Source organism: Pongo abelii, chromosome 11 (genome assembly GCF_028885655.2).
Source record: "Pongo abelii isolate AG06213 chromosome 11, NHGRI_mPonAbe1-v2.0_pri, whole genome shotgun sequence".
Lineage (NCBI taxonomy): Eukaryota > Metazoa > Chordata > Mammalia > Primates > Hominidae > Pongo > Pongo abelii.
In genome coordinates this window covers 52,259,926-52,282,146 of record NC_071996.2, presented here as the reverse complement: position 1 = coordinate 52,282,146, position 22,221 = coordinate 52,259,926, and the positions used below count along the sequence as shown (strand labels likewise).

At 37.5% G+C, this 22,221-nt stretch overlaps 1 protein-coding gene across 8 annotated transcripts in view; it reads right to left on the bottom strand.

The window, feature by feature from the left end:
- Positions 1-22,221, bottom strand: part of LOC103889957 (putative uncharacterized protein encoded by LINC00269) — a 377,157-nt gene that overhangs the window by 65,149 nt on the left and 289,787 nt on the right. For 2 of the 8 annotated variants that reach the window (XR_010136004.1, XR_010136000.1), the window contains 2 exons: positions 7,745-7,902; positions 5,113-6,431 (listed from right to left, as the gene is read on the bottom strand). The gene's annotated coding sequence lies outside the window, so the exon portion shown is untranslated. Of the gene's footprint in view, positions 1-5,106; positions 7,903-16,195; positions 16,296-22,221 lie in introns of those variants that run through there. The other 6 variants (XR_008522804.2, XR_010135999.1, XR_008522802.2 and 3 more) reach the window with 5 other exon arrangements.

The window sequence follows — 22,221 nt, the reverse complement described above, 5'->3', positions numbered from 1 at the left end:
GGAATCTACTACACAGCAAAGAGGTATGCATGTGCCCACAGGATCTAAAATTTTCATCACATACAGCACCATCTAGAAGCGATAGGCCTGGCACAGCAAAAGAATGGCTTTTTGAAGGCACAACTGAGCTATCACCTTGGAGAAGAAACTGTGACAACTGGCTGCCTTTCTACAGGACCCTGGCCATTGTAGGGTGCATGTCCCCAATAGGTAGAAAACATGAGCCTTGAAACAAGTGGTGAAAGTGAGTGTGGCCTCACTTATCATTACTTCCAGTGACCACTTGGGAAATGTGTCCTCTCCGTACTCACTGCTCGGGGCTCTATGGGTTTTCAGGGGAAAGCTGCTGCAGGGCACACAGAAAGAGTCTCATTAAACTTACAGCCATAGCTGTCTCCTAATCACAGAGGGCTCCTGGTGCCAAAAGACCAGCAGGCAAGAAAGGGAGTTACCTGCAGTGATAAGAAACCTTGATCATCAGAAGGAGATAGCGCTGTTGTTCATGAGGAAACAGATCTATTTTTGTTATCACAGTTTCCTTTAGTAGATACTGTGGTCATTTATTGCTACTTCTCTGCCCTACTTTGTGATTAAATGGAATATATATATATATATATCAATAGCTATAGCCTGAGAGGGGCCTGGGGATCAAGGGCACAGGCCCTTCATAGATGACACTCTGGGACACTCCACCAGATAAGCCACCTGGGCAGAGGAGGTGCTGCCTAAGAAGTGGCAAATAAATCTAAAATGAGCAGTAATGTTGAGTACCAGTTGTGGCCGTAAGAACATTGACTGTTAGACGCACTCTGTTTTGCCCCCTGAACTTCTTTTTCTACTATGGGATCAGATGGAGTGAGATTATCAAAGCAAGTGGATCCCAGCAGCACAGGAGGGACTGTGGTGGATGTCAAGGGGCCCTATCCAGATTTCCTCTCTAAAGTCTGGGGAGCTCATTTTCCTGACAGTTGGGGGTGCTGCCCTCTGAGGGCTCATAACTTGAATCTCTCCCCGAAACTGAAAGAAAGCTTCCTTGCTCAAGTTTATGCCCCTCATTGGGGGCAGCTTGCATCATTTCAGCACCTCTTTGAAGGGCTAGCTCATTCCAAGGCTCCTTGAGGGTTCAGCTTGAAGCCTTTATGCAACTGCATCACAGTTCAACTGCCCAATGCTACTGCCCCTGCCTCCTCCCAGGTGCTGCTGCTGAGCACACCCTTCTGTCAACCTTCTGCATGCCTGTTGCCATCAGAGAGCCTGCTTTCTGAGGAACCTAAGAAAGGCATACACTCACTTGGAGGGGAGCGGTTAAGATAACAACCTGAAAAACCAAAAAAAAAATCCATGGATCAAATTGAGTTTAAGAAGAAGGAGAAGAGGCCTCCAAACCTTATTTCTGTCATGGCTTCTATATAAAATATCATCCAAATTAGGAAGTTTCTGTCCTACCATCACATTTTTTCAAGGTTTTCTTGGGTCTTGGGGCTTGAGTTACCCCAGGAGTTAAATTTAGACCCAGCCTTCTATGGGTTTGAGTATGCTAACGTCCTTTCTTACTCTGAGAAACAGGGGAAATATGTGTGTGTGTGTGTGTGTGTGTGTGTGTGTGTGTGTATACATGTACATATGAATGTGTGTGTATATATATATGCATTATATTCCTTTGAGTTTTAAGTTCAGGGGTACATGTGCAGTTTTGTTACGTAGGTAAACTTGTGTCGTGGGGGTTTGTCGTACAGATTATTTTGTCACCCAGGTGTTAAGTCTAGTACTCATTAGTCATTTTTCCTGATCCGCCTCCTCCCACCCTCCAGCCTCCCATAGGCCCCAGTGTGTGTTTTTCTCCTCTATGTGTCCATGTGTTCTCACCATTTAGGCCCCACTTCTAAGTGAGAACATGTGGCATTTGGTTTTCTGTTCCTGTGTTAGTTGGCTAAGGACAATGGCCTTCAGCTCCATCCATGTTCCTGCAACAGACATGATCTCGTTTATTACATATTTTTTAAATGTAATCTCACCTATGATAATAAGCCCACCCAGCTGTACTTGGTAACAAATCACCATTATATTTATTGGAGTTGAGTATCAGTTGAATTCTGTATATAAAGGATTATTTCATGAAAAAAGTTCAAAGACAGAATTAAATCACACAGGTTAAAACGTCTCCATTGTGTATTCCAGTGGATTTCTCTACCACATCTCATTAATATCCCTGTATTCGCTGTGCCTATGGAGAGTCTCTAAACTTCTATTTGCCCAAGAGTAATTCTGAAAGATTGAGTGTGAAGTAAATATTCCTTTTTGAGGTAGTGAGAGGCACAGTTCAAAGAGGAGGGAGACTGAAAAGAGGATTGTTAGGTTGAGGATAGGAAGGTAAGGGGATAAAAGGGGATGGCTTGAAAGACTCTTCCAGGGAGCATGACTTCATGCAACCAAGAGAAAAAGGAGGTTAAATGGTCAAGGTGCAGTGCACAGGTTCCATCTCACCCCACAGTGAGGCCAGGTATTTCTAACATATAATTACTCTTGATTTCTCTTTTCTGAGAGCCACAGCTTGAGGAGGCATAGAAGTGGAAAAGCCATCAATGGTCTGTAACCAGATCACTTGGGACTTAAATAACTACAAGCTGTTTAGATAACTGCTCCTCAGCCCTGCCAATCCAAGTGTCCTTAGGTGCCCTGAATTCAGCTGCATGTACTGTCCTATGAAATGACCTTTTCCAAGCCTAAAAATCCAGGGTCAAACAGTTCTCAGGGTGTTACCATCCACTCCACCTGCTCCATGTTTCTTTCCCCACTGCCCTCACTGGAAATGCATAAGGAGGAAGGAGACTGGATCCCTATTCCCTCTAGAGCCTCCATACCACCCCTTGGTGCGGAATGGGAAATGGGGAAGTGTTTGGTTGCTGCTGGTGAGCCATTACACAAAACCTGCACCACTGGGATGTTTCACAAAGTGTTTCCTAGTTAGGGTAGCCGCAGTAACCACAGAACAAGATTGATGAACCACAACCAAGCAGTTTTTCACAGACAGACAGCTGCAGGCTCTCTGCAAGTTTCCATATCGTCACTTTCTGAGCATGAGCTGCTTCAGCCACTGAGTCAGTCAGGTGCTAGATATGTAAAGAAAAAGGAAGCACAGCACCTGCATTCAAGGGGTTGGGTCTGGTGGAGACAAAGAAGTGCTGGGAAAGGAACAGGAGGGACAGAAGTAAATAGTGTTTAGGGACTGAGGCTTTGGTGAGGCAGAGCTAGCTTTAAATCCCTGCTCCACCACTGACTGGCTGTAGAACCTTTTTAAAAGTCTTTAACTGTTTGGGTCCTCCATTTCTTAATCTGTAAAATGGGGGTGATAATCCCAGAGTTTTTTTTTTTTAAGGAAATAAAAAGGGCAAGGAAAAAGCTTAGCACCATGCTTGGCATATAGAAAACACCCAATCAATGTCAGCTACGCTTATAATAATTATTCAGGATGAGAATAAACAAGTACTGACTGAGGCACTGGCAAAACATTCTAGTCCGATGTGCTGAATTGCACAATGCCAGTCATCTGAGTTAAAACCATGGAATCTTGTCATTACTCAAACTCATTCTCTGTATTCTGATGTCTCATATTTATATGTTATAACTCCCATCACTTGTCGAGATCCCAGCAAGTGCAAAGAAGCAGAAGATAAGTAAAGCTCTCCCCTCCCCTTGCCCGACACCACTGTGGTCAGCAGTATATTGCAGTGCTTGCAGGTGGGTTCCCAAGAACCCATGGGAGAGTGACAAGGTGAAGATCCAACACAGGAGGGGACAACAGGGGCCTCACCTTGGCCTATTTTATTTATTCTAATCTATAAACTGGACTTGTATTATAAGGAAACTAAACAAATATGTTACCTTCTAAAATGAAAACATATTTTAATAGTGACCTTCCTTGTATATGCTGTTTTAAAGTAAAAACAACTTGTTAATAGTTTGGGTTAATATTTTTGGCCGGGCACGGTGGCTCACGCCTGTAATCCCAGCGCTTTGGGAGGCTGAGGTGGGCGGATCATGAGGTCAGGAGATCGAGACCATCCTGGCTAACATGGTGAAACCCTGTCTCTACTAAAAATACAAAAAATTAGCTGGGTGTGGTGGTGGGTGCCTGTAGTCCCAGCAACTCAGAAGGCTGAGGCAGAAGAATGGCATGAACCCGGGAGGCGGAGCTTGCAGTGAGCTGAGATTGCACCACTGCACTCCAGCCTGGGCAAACAGAGTGAGACTCCATCTCAGGAAAAAAAAAAAAAAAAAAAAAAAAAAAAATTGTAGGAGACCTTCTTCAACACTCTTAAAATCACACTGAATAGCTGTTGCCTCTTTTACCCATGCCTTGTACTTGTTCACAACCCCAAATACTTCCAAATTACCACATATGAAGACAATATCAAGTACATTACTTTTTTGAAAAATTTGAAGACTTGCAGAGATAATATTATAAGGTACTGCAGGAAATGGAGTTCTGATATCTCAGAGGTTAACCAGTGAGTATGTTTTAGTAGTTCATAGGCTATGTGATACTTATCTTGGATAATATCATTTGAAAACAAAATGCATTGTAACAGAAGAAACAGTTCAATCTAGATGATATACTCCATCTGGAATCAAATACTCTACAGGATAATTTTCCCCTGAAAAATTCAGGTGTTTAGGAGTGTTTTATTTAAATTCAACTCTGGCTTTATAATTAAAATTATCATTGTCTGGTCGGGTGCTGTGGCTCACACCTGTAATCCCAGCACTTTGGGAGGCCAAGGTGGGTGGATCACCTGAGGTCAGGAGTTTGAGACTATCCTGGCTAACATGGTGAAACCCTGTCTGTACTAAAAATACAAAAATTAGTCTAGCATGGTGGTGGGCACCTGTAGTCCCAGTTACTTGGGAGGCTGTGACAGGAGAATTGTCTGAACCTGGGAGGTGGAGGTTGCAGTGAGCCGAGATTGTGTCACTGCACTCCAGCTTGGGTGACAGAGCAACACTTCGTCTCAAAAAATAAAAAATAAAAATAAAAAATTTTAATTGTCTTAACAAAACCAGGTTTGTTGTTGTTGTTGTTGTTTGTTTGTTTTTTTTTTTTTTTTTGGCTTTAGAGCATTTGTTGGCAAATGATTATTTGGTTTAGCAATTGTTTCAGACAGTTCAAGATGTATGCCTTGAAAAAGAGCCCTGTGTTCAGACCATAACCTTTAAGAGACGGGAGGAATAATCTGAACCTGTAACAGCACCGACTGCTGTGTTCCTGAGTATAAATATTCCTGTCTTCAGCTGGCATTTAGCATTATAAAAGAAGAATGATGTCCTCTATTACAGCTAGGAAAGAACCATCAATTCAGTTTACAGGAAGATTTTCTAGGTCTTTGTGTCAATCATTTCATAAAATTATTGAATAAAAGAAATAGAAAAGGAGTGAAATGGCATAAATAATAGAAAAACATTGAAAACCTGCATACACTCAGTGTTTTCGAGCTTATGATGCAGATCTCAATTCAAATTTAACCTTCAAGCACAAATGTCAGAGAATGTGCCATCACTTGACTGAACATCCAAGGACAATCAATTTCATTCCATCTACTTAGTACACAATTAGACACCCATTATACAAAATACCAAAATCTAGGATTCAGATACTGATAGATTTATCTTTTTACTTGAATATTAAATTATCTGAATATTAAAAAGAGTATGCCTTGTAAATATGCAGCTTGAAGACTTATCACCTAGTGAACATACAAAGTAGATTCCATCAGAAACAGTACATTATCAGACCCCAGAAGCCTCTTCTGTGTCTCCTCTAAGTAATTCCTTCTCTCTTCAGAGGTAATAGTGTCTTATTTCTAACGCCATAGATTATTTTTGTCTCTCTGGGAACTTTATATAAATCAAGTCATACAGTGTATGTGATTGTGTGCTTGGCTATTGTTCACCAGTATAGCTATGAAAATTATCCGTTTTTGTACCAGTATAGCTATGAAAATCATCGTTTTTGTACATACATAGTTCATTTATTTTCATTGCTGAAAAAGATTCTACTTTATAAACACACAAAAATCTTTAGTCACTCCTTCATTGGTGGACATTTGAATTGTTTTCAGCTTGGGGATACTACACAAATAATCTTGCTCTGATATTCTTGTACAGGTCTTCAGAGGACACGTGCAAGCATTTCTGTAGAAGATATACCTAAATGGAAAAGTGCGGGTTCGTGGATGAGCACATTCAACATTGTGAGTAGACAATGACAAATGATCTTCTCAAGTAGGTGTACAAATTACACTCTCTCCAGCAGTTCACGGGCGTTCCCATGCTCCATCTCTTCACCAATGCCTGGCAAGGTGAGTTTGTTTCATTTTTTTCATCATTCTGGTGGTCATGTAGTTATAATTCCCGGAGATTTAAATTCATGTTACCTTGATGATTAAAGAAGTTGGGGGATTGTTTCATATATTTGTTGACCTTTTGAATAAGCTTCTAACAATAGTCAAGTTTCTCGCCCATTTTTCTATTGAGTTATCTACCTTCTTACTGATTTGAAGGAATTCTGAAGAACAGTCCTTTTTTAGATTACATATGCTACAAATATTCTGTCCCTCTCTTTGACTTACTTTTTCACTCTCTTAGTGGTATCTTTTGATAAAGAGAAGTTCTTAATTTTAATATATTGACAAAATGTCAGTCCTTCCCTTGATGATTATTATATTTCTATTCTTTTTTTATCCCAACAACACAAACACATTATCCTAAGTAACTTTTTAAAGTCTGCATGGTTTTTACCTTTCTCAGTTAGAGTTTAAATAGAACTAATGTTTGAAACATTAGTTTCAAACTAGTGTTACGAAACAATGGTTAAATTTTATTTTTTCATTTGAATATCCAAATATTATTGAAAATACTTTCCTTTCTTCATTGCTCTGCTGAACTATTTTGTCATAAACCAAGTATTCATGCACGCTTGGGTTAGTTTTCATCCTCTCTATTCTGTTCCTTTGGGTCTTTGTCTATTCTCACACTACTAGTATATTTGTTAAATTATTGTATATTTATCTGCTTTTCTATTTTTAAGTCCTGATTTTTTATTCTCTTCTTCAATATTATCTTTGCTGTTCTTGGTTCTCTGTTTTCCATATACATTTTAGAATCCATTTACTCATTTCATTAAATAATTGTGCTTAGATTTGTAGGGGGTTCATTAATTTCATAGATAGATTTGGGAGAGAATTCTCAAAATTTGACATAGCTCTTCATTGATTGAGGTCATCTTTAATTACCTGTAATAATGTCTAAAATACTTATATAAAGACCATGAAACTGTTAGAGTTAATGCAATTATATCTAAGCTATTTTATATGGATTTAACCCTGGCTGTTTAGATCATTTAATTTAGATTTAATCCTAACAAATTATGCAATTATTATAGTATTTTGAAAGTTTTATTTTTGTTTTTGGTGTGTATAAATACAAGTGTTTTTTATAGATTGACTTGCATCTGGCACTAAATTAACATGTATTAATTATACTAATTTACCTATATATTTATTTGGACTTTCTGCATGGACAATCATGCAGAAAATAATATGTAAACTATTATCTGTAAAATAATATCTACTACCTAATTTAATGGAAACTAAAGTTGCTTATGCCCAAAACCTTGGAGACATTCTTGACTCCTTTCTTTTACTTATATCCCACATTCACGTTATTTTAAAAACCCTACCGGTTCTACCTTGAAAATAGGTCCAGAATTATCCCACTTTTCATCACTTTCACTGAGGCACCATCATCTCTTACTGGAATTGTTACAATAGCCCTCTAACTGGTCTTTCTCCTTCCATGTGTGACTTCTCTTCAACCAACAAATGACAGAGCCTCCACAGTGATCTGCTAGAAAAAGAAAAAAGAAAAAAAAATGTCACTTGCAAAAAGTGAGATTGTGATACTCTTCTGCCCAAAATTTGCCATTCTTTCCATCTCACTCAGTAAAAGCCAAAGTTGTTAGAGCAGTCCAGGAGACCTGACTTGATCTGTGTCTTTATTACTTCTCCTACCTCAGCTTTTCTCTCCTCTGCTCATTGCCCAGCCTTCCTGACTTGGCTGCTATTTTTTAGACCAGCAAGAAACCCTCCTGCCACAGGACATTTGCACTTGTTATTTTCCCTGCCGGGAATATTTTCTCATTTTCTCCAAATATTTTCTCAGAGAGGCTTTCCCTGACCTGTTTAAGGTATAAGCTGTCCTTGGACCATCAGCTCTTTCTATCCTCCTATTTTTGCTTAATATTTTTCACAGCAATATAACTCACTAGTATATTTTATAGTTTATTGGTTGTCTCTCTCCACTAGAATGAAATATCCCTAGACTGTGATTTTTGTCTCTTTTTTTCTCTGCTGTATCTTCAGTGTCTTATGCAGTGCTGTGAACACATCTGGTACTCTAAATATTTATGTAATGAATTAATAAGACATGTACTTTTAAAAATGCAAAAGAATTCAAGTATTAGTTCCAGCTGTATTTATCAGGGAAGGCTTCTGAAAGTAGATGAGATTTGAAGTTGGTAATTAATTGAAAAATATGTATTAAGCATTAAATATATACCAGAGACTATGACAGTCAATGACAATAATGGAAAAAAAAATAAAGTCTAGTTTCTAACTTCTAGCAAACAAGCTTGCCTTCCTCTCCAACACATGTAGTCACTAAGCCTCTTCCTTTACATTAAAGAGATTTAGAAGAACAATTTTGGAAAGTCATATGGCTTTCTTCATTTACCACTGGAAGCTTAATGCCATTAACATTGAACTTATTTTGTATTTTTCCTGTATCTTTCTTCACTGTTCAAATTAGACTGTTAAAGAATACATTTTTTAAAAATTTACTGTTGAGTTTATTATTATTATTATCATTATTATACTTTAAGTTTTAGGGTACATGTGCACAACGTGCAGGTTTGTTACATATGTATACATGTGCCATGTTGGTGTGCTGCACTCATTAACTCCGGAAGAACTCTAAATACTATGTATTAAGTCAACTGCAAAACATGGCTTCTTAGCCTTTTGGCTAAGATCAAGTGAATTCAACTGCAAACAAATAAATTACAGAACATCAATAAACATCAGATTTCAATGGACTTGTGTTGGACTAGTCTTCTAATTATAGAAAGAAAGGTAAATAATCCTACCTAACGTTTGCTATTCTGTACACAAACTTACTCATGGGGCAAAGAGGTTAGGAGTTATAACAATATAATTTTTTCCTTATTCTTTCTATTTCAATAGAAAAGATGTATAGCATAACAGAATTTGCAATTTAAAAGTCACAATAATATTTAATGGTTGTTCAAACAACGTGGATATTAAGAGTTGATCAGATTAGAGATTCATCTCATGATGTTGGAGAAAGATTTTATAGACCTTAGCAAAACTTGAGTTATCTACTTTTTGTATTATCAACTAACCATTCTTAGATCAATATTTTGACTTTTTCAGTCTTGATAATATCTAAAAAAAGAAGTTAGCATTTTTGCTTCTTTTGAGATTGTAACTTGTTGAATTCGTTGTACTTTATAATTTACAAAGAAACTTTTCATGCATTAGCTCTGCTAATCTATAAATCACTCTGAGTTTGGCATGAGTGTCCTCATTCTATACAAGGGAAAAGTGAGTCTTACAGGAGTTAACTGAGTTTTTGGAGGGCAACAGCAAGAAACATAAAAGCTGTGAGTTGAAATTAGGCCTGCTAGCAGTAAGACTCCATGGCTCTTTTTATTCTGCCCCATGATACAGTCAAAATCCATGGAAGGTTTTAAGTTAAATACTATGATGCAAGAAATTATCTCAGGTTCTTGAGACTAGAGTTTTTGCATTGATAAAAATGACATTTTGGTGATTAAAAAAAAAACCAGTTGTTAAATGTATGAACAAAGGAAGCATTACTATTCTTCACCATACCTTCATGTCTCACTTTTCCTCTTGTAATTTTGTTACCTTTGAGGATTGGTATAATTAAATATTTTTTAAAGTAATGTCAGGTTTTGAATTTTACAAATCTATTATTTTATTATCACATAAAATTAGGTGGTCACGAAACCTTATAAAGTAGCCTAAGCATGTTTAAGATATTTTCTTTATTATTATCTTGTTTTTCCAATTGAATAGACTGCTAGTTATCATAACAATAAATAAATGATATCAATTGCTATACAGGGAGTTCTTGGTGAAAATTAATCTTTTTTTTTTTTTTTTTGAGACAGAGTTTCGCTCTTGTCGCCTAGGGGCTGGAGTACAAAGGTGTGATCTCAGCTCACTGCAACTTCTGCCTCCTGGGTTCAAGAGAGTCTCTTGCCTCAGCCTCCTGAGTAGCTGGGATTACAGCCATGGACCACCACACCCAGCTAATTTTGTATTTTTAGTATAGATGGGGTTTAACCATGTTAGACAGGTTGGTCTTGAACTCCTGACCTCAGGTGATCCATCTGCCTGGGCCTCCCAAAGTGCTGGGATTACAGGCGTGAGCCACTGCATCTGACCCATTTATCTTTTGCACAAGTGGAAGCCCAGGAAATTATGCTGGCTGAAATCACTATGCTTTCATAGAAGCCTACAGAGAACTTAAGGAACTGCTGAAAGGTAACTTGAACCCCATATTTAGGGACGGAGAAGTCTTCTTGGGTAACATACTTGTTTCTAGGATAAGGGAATTAGGCCACATACGGGGCAAATCATAACCAACATCTACATATATACTTTTGACTTAATTTTCTCTATATATTATATTAAAGTAGTTTTTTTTCCAATTCAATTTATCAGGGAAATTTCCAAATTTGCCAAATTTTGGAAATTATTGCCACTGGCAACACTATTGTTTTAAGGACTCTTTAATTGGTATTTCAAAAGACTAGGTGTGTGTATCCTGTGATTAAAATCACTGAATTTCTTCTTTATGTTTGTAGACCACTGCCAAAAACAATAATGACTAAATTTAATAAGCAACATGTCAGACTTGCAGTAATTGTTAGAACAAGTTGAGACCCCAAAATATATGACTTGTCATAGAACAGATTATAGCATATTGTACTGCCTTTTATCCATTTAAGAAATCAAAATTATAAAGAGAAGATCAATAGTTCTTTTTATATCATGTGTCTATATATTCCTTTACCCAATATAGATGTGATGAGAATTACTATATCAGTATTACTGTATCTATATACTTTAGAGACAAGGTTAAATTGACGAGTCATGGAAAAAAAATCACAGCTTTCTTAAGGGGCCTTAAAATTCACTTATCTCACTTATCAATCTGATAATAGATACATCTCTCCCACAACCTTTTTTCTTTGTTCTTTTTTTTTTTTTTTTTTTTTTTGAGACAGGGTCTCACTCTGTCACCCAGGCTGGAGCGCTGCCGTGCAAACACAGCTCACTGTAGACTTGACCTCCCAAGACTCAAGTGATCCTCTCACCTCAGCTTCCCGAGTAGCTGGGACTACAGATGTGGGCGAACATGCTCAGCTAATTTTTGTATTTTTTGTAGAGATAGAGTCTCATCATGTTGCCCAGGCTGGTCTTGAGCTCAAGCCATCCGCCCTCCTTGGCCTCCCAAAGTGCTGGGATTACAGGCATGAACCACCACGCCTGGCTCCCACATCCTTCTAATGATTCGGTCAATGTTTTAATACCTCCAATGATGGAGAATCCACAAGCTTGTGAGTAGAGGCACCTAACTGTCAGGGGTCCACTGAGGATGGAAGGGAAGAGAGTTCCAGAACAAATGACAAGCATGTGGAAAGGAGGCAAGACTTCCAAGTGAGAGGCAGCATGGAGAGCAGTTCAAGAATATAAACAATGCAAGTGTGAGCGGAACACAGCATGGGGGAGAGTGGGTTCAGCTGAGCTTGCAGAGATGAACGAGGCCTGGCTATGCATAGACTTGACAGAAAGTCATGACAACAATATTGGCTTTCTCTTAAGAGTAATGTGAAGCCTTAAAGGAAGTGAAATCATGCTGTGGCATGACCATCTTTAAGATGGTCATCAAGAGACGATTTAAGGAATCCCATCAGGAACAAATTGTGGAAGTCCAAGAGATAGGATGGTAACTTGCACTCCAGTAATGGTGTGGAGATGGGGAGAAAATGATAGGCTTGAGAGGAAAAAAGGGAATATCGCCCTCCTCCCCAACCACATTCCAGGCATGTGCATCATGGTCCTCCTGAATACAGCCACTGGCTGGTATGTAATGCCCATGCAAGTCCAGCATCATTTTTCATGGTTATTAGCTATATGCAGGATTTTTTGGTTCAGGTTCACACCCTATGTTCCATGCTGTGCTCAGCTGATTTTATAAGAGGTCAGGGAAGAACAGCTTGTGGTGTGTCACAACATGTGCACGTTGCCTCCTCCTGGAGCTGGCACATCATAGGCAGTGGGAGGAATGCTGAGTGCCAGCAGGCCACAGGTGCAGAATGAAAGGCTCACCCACTCCCTGTGGGCCCTGGGTTTAAAAGCTTTAAACACCTGCCAAATCTGTAGACTTAACCAGCCCAGCCTAGCTCAGCAGCCCTTTCTCCCACCTGCCGGAAGAACTATTACAATCAATAAATAAACAGACTCAATCAATCAAAACTTCCCATAAACAGTCCCATGAAATGCACCATGTCCTTAGAAAGAATGCATTAACCTTTTTAAATTCACTACCAATAGCTCAACAAAAAGCCCAGTGTGATTGTCCTCTGAATAAATGATAATAAGGAGGGATGGCAGGCATTGTCGCATATGAGAGGCACACCAGAGTCTTTAGGCAAGAGAAGCAAGAGTATGATAACAAATGTTTTGGACATTATGTTTACTACTTGGTGTAATTTACTTATTGGTCTAAATTTGACTAGCAAACTGCAACCTGCAAGCTAAATGCAGTCTATCACTTGTTTTTGTTAAGTTTTATTGGAACACAGCCATGCTCATTTGTTCATATGTTGCCTATGGCTGCTTTCCTTTCATGCTACAACAGCAGGGTTAAGTGGATGCAACAGAGACTGTATGACCCACAAAGCTTCAAATATTTAATGCCTGTCCCTTAAAAGAAAAAGTGGCTGGGTGCTATGGCTCATGCACTTTGGAAGGCTGAGGTGGGAGGGTCACTAGAGCCCAGGAGACTGAGGCTGCAGTCAGCCATGATCATGTCACTGCTCTCCAGCCTGGGCAACAAAGCAAGACCCTGCCTCAAAAAAAGAAAAGAGGAAAAAATGTACCAACTCTGGTCTATCACTGAACAGAACTTGGTTTAAGAGAGTAGTAGACTTCTTTTAGCAACTTTTACACCGAGTTCTTGATGTTCACGCATATAGTTACTACTCATACAGAAACCTTTGAATCCAAATTCTATTTGACTCTAATAAGGGATGAAAATAAAATTGTTGAGAATAGATGGAAATGAAATTGTTGTTTCTTTTTGAAGTAAAAAATCAGGCTAAATGTTGCTTTTAGAGCAGCTATTTTTGTGTGTTTGAACAGCATAAGCTTTCATTTTTTAAAAAAAGAGTTATTAAATTAAGCCTCTGAAATAATAATGATCTGAGGAGAAAATTGCTTTTGAAGAACTCAAAAAAAGCTTTTTTAAAATCGACATTTGATAAAGAAAAGCTCTCAAATGTTCAAGCTCCATCCAACTGCCCTGAGTTCCCCCAAATTCACAACCCTCTAATAGAAAATATGTTAAATAGTAAGAGGCTCATAGTGGAATGTACTATGTCAAGTGACTTTATATTATAAGATCTGTCTACTTTAACATGAAAACTCAGCTGCAATCACCCTACTGCCTTAGGCACACTATAAATCCATTCCTACACAACTGTCCTTCTGCAAAAACAGTCATACTGCTTAGGTTCCTTACTCAGAAACTGACATCTCAACTGCTTGGTTCTTTGACCAGTGAACACCTTGAACCAAGTTAAATCAAATAAATGTCCTCAGCGTTGGAGCACAGTAAATGGTGAATTTGATTTGTTTTCTAACATGATCTATCTGAATAGTTTGAAAGAAGAGCTTGAGACAGTAGAATCTAGGGCTGGCAGGCGCCTTAGAGTGGTTTGATTTAACAACGGCCACACAGCTAGTATTTAACAGAGTTCACGAGAGAATCCAGAATTCCTATTTTTGACTAAAACATTGGCAGACATTGAAAGGTCTAACAAGACAAAAATGGGGCATAGCAGGGCACAACTCTCACCCACTGTTGGTAGAAGTGTGAACTGGCACATCACTTTTAACAATCTGGAATTATCTTGTAGGTTAAATATGTGCATAGACCATGACTCAAAGTTTACTCCTAGATATATTCTAAAGAAACTTGCACAGGAATGCTTGGAGTCATAATCTACATTGTAACAGGGGAAAAAATGACACAAATATTTATCAACAGGAACAGGTGGATAAATAGTGATACATTCATGCAATAGAATACTCTTTAGCAGAGACACTGAAAGAACTGTAGTCTGTAAGAATCCCAAAAACAAAATGTCAAAAAAAGCAAATCCCACAGGAATACACATATGCGATATTAACATTATGTGATATTATGTACGTTGGCTAATTTTATGTGCCAACTTAGCTAAGCTATGGTAGCCAGTTTTGGGTCATACATCAGACTAGATATTGCTATGAAGGTATGTTTTAGATGTGATTAGTATTTAAATCCATACATTCCAAACAATGTAGATTACCCTCCAGAATACGGGTGGACCTCATCCAATCAATTGAGGGTCTTAAGGGAAAAGGCAGATCACCTGAGAAAGGAGGAATCCTGCCTCCAGACTGACTTGGGACTCAACATTAACTCTTCCTTGGGTTTTCAGGTGGTGGCCTGCTCTGCAGTTTTCACATTTCCCAGGCCTCACACTGTGTGCCAATTCCTTAAAATAAATCTTATCTATACCTACCTATGTACCTACCTACCTACATGGCTTTATCCGATGCTTAAATGCAATATTGACCACAGTAAGGATTCCTATCTGATAGGCCTTGTAATTAAAAAAGAAAAAAAAAACATGGTTTTTGGATTAAGACAACTTCCATCCTAGCTACCCCCAAAATCTGTATGTTTTGAAATTAATGACTCTGTGGATCTTTTATTTTTCCTTTACAAAATAGAGATTATAACAGAGTTTTGTTTGAGGACTAGATCATATAATGAATGAATGTGGCCAAAATACTAAAAAATATGAATTTACTTTTTCTGTTGGGTGCTCTGAGATCTTATTTAGCAGATAGATGATAAACAAAATAATAGGCTAAAAGTCCCAAAGGCCTGCTTTAACTTAAAGCCAGTATTTCTATGGAACACACTTCTCACTATATCCTTCAAGAATGAGGAATTATTTTTCATGCATCAAATTAACAAAATTGAGAAAGACTTAAAACCTCCAGTGCAGGCAATGCTAAAAGGGAGAGGGTACCCTCATCCTTTGCTGGTGGAAGCGTGGATTCCTACAAACTTCTGGGAAAATAATAGGACTCTATCCACACGCAAAACCAAAAGCAGCATTATGTAAGGATATACGTGAAAGGATGTGTGTTGTAGTAATATTTGTAGTAGCAAACAACTGAAAATAACCTCAATTTATTTGCAATTGTCAATTCATAGTAGAATGTTTTAAGTAAATGAGAGGGCATATAGGTAGTATGGAATACTCCGATCTACTGATAAGTATGAGTATAATTATACTATATCTATTTGTTGGACTGGATGGTCATGCCATATTTTTTAGTGCTAAAAGCAAATTGCAGAGTAACCTGTTTAGCTGGATATTATTTTTGTTTTTGCACACACACACACACACACACACACACAGAAAAAAACACACATTTGCATATAATTGAATAAACCTGAGATATATAAAAATAAAGATACAAATTGTAACATTAGTTAGCTGAAGGTAGAACAATGGGACTTAAGAATATTAACTTTTCATTTATATATTTATTGTTTAAATTTAAAAATCAATCATTCATTATTGTGGTGAAGTAAAACAAATCCAGTTAACAAGTTTCATTGGGTATCTAAGACCTTTAACTGTATAGTTAATCACTAATTATGTACACAGGCTTTGAATATAATACTTCAATAATTGGCCTTAAATATGCAGTTGGTATCAAGACTCTTAAGTGGGTCTACCAACCTTTGTTCTTCTTCACCTGAGCCCAAAGGTAAATTTTTTGTTTTAAATTTCTCCAAAACTTCTTTTTCTTTTATCTCTCTATCAATAGCACAATAAAGAGCTGACAAGAAAAAGAAAAATCTGTTTATATTTTTGCCTACTGTTCTTTTGAGTACCTATTTTTAGCTTTGTTCCTCTTGATATTTACCAAGAAAATATATACATGCTTTTAAAATAATTAAGCAAAATACAGAATAATGTTTCAATTCCAAGATGTTTACAATTTTTGCTTGTTTCTATTCATTTTTAAGGGAGTATGTCAAACTTCCATCTCTCTTATTTATGCCTAACTTGAGTTGTGTGTCACTTAATTTTGACAACCTACTGTAATTATCCTTTAAGAAACTATTCCTACAATGTACAAGATTAGCCTAAATGCTATTAAATAACAATATTTAATGGTTACACACAAGTAACTACTACTACTGAGCAATCCTCTCTATGACAAATACTTGGAGTTAATTTCAAAAAGTAGAAATGAATTCATGTCGATTCATTCACACTGTCTCACTAATTTGCATTTTAGATTTGAAATCAGCATTTAGCAAAATAAGAGGTACACCCAACCATTTTCGATACTCACATACTTTTATGGCTTTTTGTTTTTGAATCCTATGACTTAGACAAAAAGCTGAGATATGTGGATGTTTCCTCTAATTTTATATAGCCTTGTGTCTTAAGAAGAATACGCCATTGTCATGATTTCTGTGATTATTGGCAAATGTCCCTCTTTTTAGTCTCCTTCCCCATACCAGGTGGAGATCTCATTTGTGACTCCACCTCTGTGACCTACTCTCAGAGCCAGTTGTGGCTACTTATTTAAAGCAACAGCAATTTCGTGTGTCATTCATGTTTGTCTTCAGACCTGGAATTTGGCCATTGTGAGTTGTCAAAGAGGCCAAACTACAAACTGCTATGGTCTGAGTTCAGAACAGAAGTTCTTCTTATAAGGATGAGTTCAATTCACCATGCTCTTCTGGGCCCCAAAACATAGAGAAGCAATGCTTCAGACAATTACAGCTCAGTCTGACCTTCCACTTTCTTAAATTAATAGTTCAAATTTCTCTGTTTATTAAATCGCAAATCTGCTAATTTCCCTTCTTCTTCCCAAGAAGGAACTTTTTTCCAATCAATCTAGAGACAATAGAAGCCATCTGTATTAGTTTGCTGGGCTATCATTACAAAGTATCACAGACTGGCTGGCTTAGACAATAGGAATTTATTTTCTCACAGTTGTGGAGGCTAGAAGTTTGAGATCAAGGTGTTCACATGTTTAGTTTCTTCTGAGACCTTTCTCCTTTTCTTGCAGATGGCTGCCTTCTCCCTGTGTCTTCTTCTGGTGTTCCTCTGTGTTTGTCCATGTCCTAATCTTCTCTTCTTACAAGGATATCAGTTAGCATTAGGGCCCAACCATATGACTTCATTTTACCTTAATTACTTTTTAAAATACGCTATCTCCAAATACTGTGACATTTTGTGATACTGAGAGTAAAGACTTCAGCATACACATTTCGGGGTGGGGGAGGTTCTGTATTAGTCTGTTTTCACATTGCTATAAAGATATACCTGGGACTGGGTCATTTATAAAGAAAACAGTTTTAATTGACTCACAGTTCCGCATGGCTGGAGAGGCCTCAGGAAACTTAATCATGGCAGAAGGGGAAGCAGGTTCATCTTACATTGGGGCAGGCAAGAGAGGGTGTGAGCATGTGAAGGAGGAACTGTCAAACACTTTTAAAACCATCAGATCTCCTGAGAACTCACTATCAGGAGAACAGCATGGGGAAACTGCTCCCATGACCTATCACTTCCCACTGGGTTCCTCCCTCGACATGCGGGGATTATGGGGATTACAATTCAAGATGAGATTTGGGTGGGGACATAGCCAAACTATATCAGGGTCATAATTCAGTCCATAACTCACTTTCCACCTGCAAACCTACATGTGCACCACATTCTCTCCTCCTCCCTTCAGTTAGTTTATGACCAATTCTTCTAACAGGATCCTAAGTCCTCCCTCCTTATCAGGAGTTTTGAGCTAGTAATTATTGCTTCTCTTCCTATGAAATCAGTCCTACAGAAAAGTAATATTTCTCAAATATCTTTCATCTAAAAAATAAATAAAATAAAGCAACACATTTATCACACCCCTGTTTCCCACACCTCCCCAAGCTGGACTCAGGTCATATATCATCAGAAAAGTGACCCCAAACATAAATACAAAGTTTGATAACTCACATAGGTACCCACCAGCTAGGTGAGGAACCAGAGCACTGCTAGCTGGCCACAAACCCCTCACCCAGTTGTGGCCTCTTGCAATCATTATTTCCTCTCTTCTGCTTAAGGGAGATCACTCTCCTGACTCAGAACACTACAGTTTAGATTTGCCTGTTTGTATAACTTGATCATATGCATTCTTTTATTATTATTTCTCAACATCATACTTTAAAAGTTCATCCGTGCTAGTGCAGCAATTCATTCATTTCCATTTCTTATCATTTCTCATGGTATAAACTCGATGAGTTTTAACAAAAATAAGTGGTCATGTAACCACCACCTCACAAAAGACATAGAACATTTCCAACACCCCAGAATGTTTTCTCATGTTCCTTTGTAGTCAATCCTCTCCCCAACCTACAGACCCAGAAAACCATTGATCTGCTGTCACTACAATTTTGCCCTTTCTAGAATTTTACGGAGATGGAATCATACTGTATATAGTCATTTGTTTCTGTCTTATTTCACCCAGCATGATGCTTTTGGAATTCGTCCATGTTGTTGTATGTATTGGTAGTTTGTTCCTTTTTATTACTAAATTACATTTCATTGCAGGAATGTACTACCATCTGTGTATCCATTGGCAAGTTGGACATTATTCACTGTAGTTTTAGTTTGCATTTCCTTGTTACTGATGGCATTATCAATCATATATCTATGTTCTATGTGTCTGCCCAATATTCTTCCTCCTTGTCCTATTATAGACTTTCTTATTCATTTGCTTTCTTGATTCTCTCAATTGTATGCCTGTTTTCTATTTTGGTAATTTCTGTCTTTTCCCATTCTTTTCTACATTTTACTTTATTTGCATTGAATTTGCTGTTCTATTTCTATAGTTCTACTCCAAACATTTGAGGGTGCTACAGATTAAAAATTTATGCATCATAAATAGCTGTTTACCTATTGACTAACACATAGCAACTGACTTGAAAATTATATCTTCTAAAGGATATTTTAAAATATTTATAAAACCATAAACCATGGTTTTTATATGACTGAAATTTAGCAAGATACAAAGATGCCTAAGTTTATTATTGCACATGACCTGGATATTCTGTTTGTACCAACAATTTTTGGAATAGAAATAAAATTAATTCATCCCTCATTTATAAGTATGATACATTTTCTCAGAAAAGTAAATGTTTGCCTTCTTTTCAGCAAAATAATTATTATAATAATACAATTAAAAATTTTACAAAATTAGTTGTCTATTGACAAATTTAAAAGTTTTTCATGAAATATTATGGGTCTTAGATGATTTTAATTTCAATTTGGAGAAATTTTGCTCTGCTAAGATTTTGGCAAATACAACAATCATCAAATTTATCTAAGGATTTTATATATAACATTCAAGAATTATAATGGAGTTATATTTAATAGATATTATAATTGGAAAACATTACAAAATATTTTAATTTCTTAATGTAAATTGTTATCACACACGTTGCAATTTTCCCTATCTCTTAAAACATTCTAGATCCAAATAGTAGTGTAAATAATCAGCTTCCCCTTTCCTAGGTTATACACAAAAATTAACTTAAAATAAATCATAAACCCCAATGTAAAAGTTAAAAAAACACATAGAAAATATGAGTAAATTTTTGTGACCTTGGGTTAGGCAAAGCCTTACTTGTGGCACCCGAAGCACAAGCAATAATGAATTATGGATAAATTGGCCTTCAGCAAAGTGAAGACTTTTGTGCTTCAAAGGATACCATCAAGAAAGTGAAACAATAATCACAAAATGGAAGAATATATTTGCAAATCATATGTGTGCTAAGGGACTAGTATCTAGACTACATAAACAACTTTTACAATTCAATAATAGAAAGACAAACAGCCCAATTTTTAAAGTGGACAAAGGCTCTGAAAAAACATTTCTCCAAAAAAGATAGACAATAATCACACGAAAAGATGCTCAGCATCATTAGCCATTAGGAAAACACAAATCAAAACTACCATGAGATGCCAAATTATACCTACTAGTTTGTCTATAATCACAAAGGCAGAAAAATAACAATTGTTGGCAAAAATAAGGAGAAATTGGAACTCTCATATACTGCCAGTGAAAACGTAAAATAGTGCAGCCACTTTGGAAAACAGTCTTGCAGTTCCTAAAAGTTTAACATAGAGTTGCCAATGACCCATCAATTCTATTCCTAGGATATACCCAAGAGAAATAAAAGAATATGTCCACACAAAAATTTGTACATGATTGTTCATAGAAGCACTATTCATAACAGCCAAAAAGTGAAAAATGTCTATCGATTTATGAATGGATAAATTAAATGTCATTTATCTGTGCAAGGAAATATTATCCAGCAATAAAAATGAAGCACTAATACATTTCAAGGATAGAACTTGAAAACAATATGCTAAGTGAAAGAATCAGTCTCAAGCTTTATGTATGTTTCATCTGCAGTATGGGGGAAGGGTGCTCCCTCAGGCTCTAGGCTTCAAGGATTCTCGTGGTCATTTTTGCCTTGTAAATCTATTGAAATCTTTGCTCAGTATCTCAACTCCACAGCGGTTTTGTTTTTCCAGAATCATCAGATGTTTCTATGTAGTTTTCCTTCTTCTCCAAGATGTTGGCCTTGTCATAATTCCAATTATTTTAGTCAGATGTTTTTTTCTACTTTTATACAGCTTTTATGAGCAGTGGGAGGATTTGTCTAAACTGCCCTGAAGGCTGGGTGGGCTGGCCCATGCCTGTAATCCCAGCACTTTGGGAAGCCAAGGCAGGAGTATTGCTAGAGCTCAGCAATTCAAGACCAGCCTGACCAACACAGTGAGACCCCCATCTCTACAAAGAATAAAAAAAATAAAAAATTAGCTGGGTGTGGTGCTGCATGCCTGTAGCCCCAGATACTTGGGAGGCTGAGGCAGGAGGACCATTTGTGCACAGGAGTCCAAGGTTGCAATGAGCCATGATCATGTCACTGCACTCCAGCCTAGGTAACTGAGGAAAACCCTGTCTCTGTAACAGAAAAATTAATTAATTAATTAATTGTTTGCCCTGACCACCGTTACTGAAAGCCTCTCCTGCGGCATGATCTTTTTTTAAAAAGATGAATTTGATTATTTTTATTATGTCATTAACCTGCTTTCACTGTCCTTAGGATTACTTTAAAAACCTTCCATCTGGTTTATAGTGCCCAGACTGTTTTGTTTCCTGCTCCCAACAGTGGCTATCACAGATGCCCTTCCTTTCATGCTACCCTCTAGTGATCCTGGCCTTTCTCCAGGTTCCTCTGGGTAACATGTCTCCTCTCAACTCAGAACCTGACCTTGAACCTCTTCAACTTTTTCCCCAACAATTTTGTCAAAATTCTGCTCATTGGTCAAATGCTAGCCAGAGCCCTAAGGCTCATTTTTAATAAATGTCTCATTGGAGATTAAGACATAAACCAGAAAGTATGTTTTTAATTTATAAATTTCAGGCTAGTCTCACCCTGTATCAGATATTCCTGTGGCTCCTGGGAGCTAAAACATGTGTTCACAGTTTCTTAGGACAGTAATCTTCTCTGCACAGTGGCCCCCAGAGTTTGAAGTTGGGGTGGTGGCAAACCACTGATGGTGTCCAACTAGGGCGTCGAGCACATGCAGCAAGGATTTATCATTTTTTTGATTATGCAACATTCATTTCCCTTTCTGGTGGTACCAGAGTTAGAATTTCCTTTGGAGAAATGCTCTCTCTCCCATTGCACACA